The sequence below is a fragment of the Somniosus microcephalus genome, unplaced genomic scaffold, assembly GCF_052327205.1.
Source record: "Somniosus microcephalus isolate GS21.2 unplaced genomic scaffold, FLI_Smic_1.0 scaffold349, whole genome shotgun sequence".
Lineage (NCBI taxonomy): Eukaryota > Metazoa > Chordata > Chondrichthyes > Squaliformes > Somniosidae > Somniosus > Somniosus microcephalus.
The window spans coordinates 110,001-112,500 of record NW_028225536.1 but is presented as its reverse complement, the minus strand read 5'-3'; positions in this window follow the sequence as shown (position 1 = coordinate 112,500).

The window sequence follows — 2,500 nt, the reverse complement described above, 5'->3', positions numbered from 1 at the left end:
GCCCGCTCCCTGATCTCTTTCAACGCTTTGCTCCAATCGGCGTTACCGAGCAACGGCAGGGCGGGAAGTCAGAGAAATGGGGAAAGAAGCCGAGAAAGAGCCCGAGCCGACGGAAGGGAAGCGAGGTGACCGGAAAGTAGCAGCCGCCACGAGCGTGAGGGAGCAGCCGAGAGCCCTGTCTGACTGATAGATGAATTCTTTTGCCTGAGGTTTTGCCTGAAAGAGAGTGGTGGGTGTTTTGGTGCATTGCTGCTCAAAGGCACTCCCTGCTGGTGTGCAGATGCAACTGCTCAAGCAATGGAGGTGTCCTGTGCCTCAGCAGCAACATGTAAACTAGCGTCAAGTTAAGAGCACTGCCTTGAGCTAAAAGCTCCTTACCGCTCACTTACTGCACAAGAACGCCCGCTCCTTCAAGCCGGAGTCGAACCAGCGACCTAACGACGACTTTGCTTTGCTTTTTTTCCACTGCAGTCCTCCGCTCTACCACCTGAAAATCGAAGGGAAGCGGCAAAGGTGTCTCGCTTTGGTGATTGTCCGCCGTGCGCCTTTTGACGCTCGCGGCCTGGTGTACCTGCTGATGCCGCAGTGTTGTGGGACTGTGAGTTGCCCGCTGCTCTGGAGAGGCTGTGCCAGTGGCGCAATGGATAACGCGTCTCACTACGGATCAGAAGATTGTAGGTTCGACTCCTACCTGGCTTAATCTTTTTTACGCACTTTGCATTATGGCTCTAGATGCCTCGCAAGCGCACCTACTTGGTCATGCTGCCCAGCAGTTTGCACGGCCAGTGCCTTCTTAGCGCAGTAGGCAGCGCGTCAGTCTCATAATCTGAAGGTCCTGAGTTCGATCCTCAGAGAAGGCATTGATACTTGCAAAGCATTTTTATCCCTCATCTCAGCTTTCCATTTTTGCTGCACAAGACTATCGACAAGACTTGCTGCTACGGCACACCAAAGGATTTGATGTCCCTTGGCCCCTCTGTACCTCAGCGTGTGGAGACCCTTCGGAAGTACACGGGTTCACCGACAGCTGACACCACTGTTGCGTTTGAGCCATTGCCCCGAGCCAAAAGAGGAGTGGAGAATGCAGGCATCGATCCCGCTACCTCTCACATGCAAAGCGAGCGCTCTACCATTTGAGCTAATTCCCAAGCTGCGTCTTACAATTGCACCAAGTTTGCTTCTCAGTAGCTCCTTAGCACTCGCCTCTGAGTTGCTGCGCCACCAGCAGGGATCTCCTGCTTTGGGTTAGCCCGCTCCCTGATCTCTTTCAACGCTTTGCTCCAATCGGCGTTACCGAGCAACGGCAGGGCGGGAAGTCAGAGAAATGGGGAAAGAAGCCGAGAAAGAGCCCGAGCCGACGGAAGGGAAGCGAGGTGACCGGAAAGTAGCAGCCGCCACGAGCGTGAGGGAGCAGCCGAGAGCCCTGTCTGACTGATAGATGAATTCTTTTGCCTGAGGTTTTGCCTGAAAGAGAGTGGTGGGTGTTTTGGTGCATTGCTGCTCAAAGGCACTCCCTGCTGGTGTGCAGATGCAACTGCTCAAGCAATGGAGGTGTCCTGTGCCTCAGCAGCAACATGTAAACTAGCGTCAAGTTAAGAGCACTGCCTTGAGCTAAAAGCTCCTTACCGCTCACTTACTGCACAAGAACGCCCGCTCCTTCAAGCCGGAGTCGAACCAGCGACCTAACGACGACTTTGCTTTGCTTTTTTTCCACTGCAGTCCTCCGCTCTACCACCTGAAAATCGAAGGGAAGCGGCAAAGGTGTCTCGCTTTGGTGATTGTCCGCCGTGCGCCTTTTGACGCTCGCGGCCTGGTGTACCTGCTGATGCCGCAGTGTTGTGGGACTGTGAGTTGCCCGCTGCTCTGGAGAGGCTGTGCCAGTGGCGCAATGGATAACGCGTCTCACTACGGATCAGAAGATTGTAGGTTCGACTCCTACCTGGCTTAATCTTTTTTACGCACTTTGCATTATGGCTCTAGATGCCTCGCAAGCGCACCTACTTGGTCATGCTGCCCAGCAGTTTGCACGGCCAGTGCCTTCTTAGCGCAGTAGGCAGCGCGTCAGTCTCATAATCTAAAGATCCTGAGTTCAATCCTCAGAGAAGGCATTGATACTTGCAAAGCTTTTTTATCCCTCATCTCAGCTTTCCATTTTGGCTGCACAAGACTTGCTGCTACGGCACACCAAAGGATTTGATGTCCCTTGGCCCCTCTGTCCCTCAGCGTGTGGAGACCCTTCGGAAGTACACAGGTTCACCGACAGCTGACACCACTGTTGCGTTTGAGCCATTGCCCCGAGCCAAAAGAGGAGTGGAGAATGCAGGCATCGATCCCGCTACCTCTCACATGCAAAGCGAGCGCTCTACCATTTGAGCTAATTCCCCAGCTGCGTCTTACAATTGCACCAAGTTTGCTTCTCAGTAGCTCCTTAGCACTCGCCTCTGAGTTGCTGCGCCACCAGCAGGGATCTCCTGCTTTGGGTTAGCCCGCTCCCTGATCT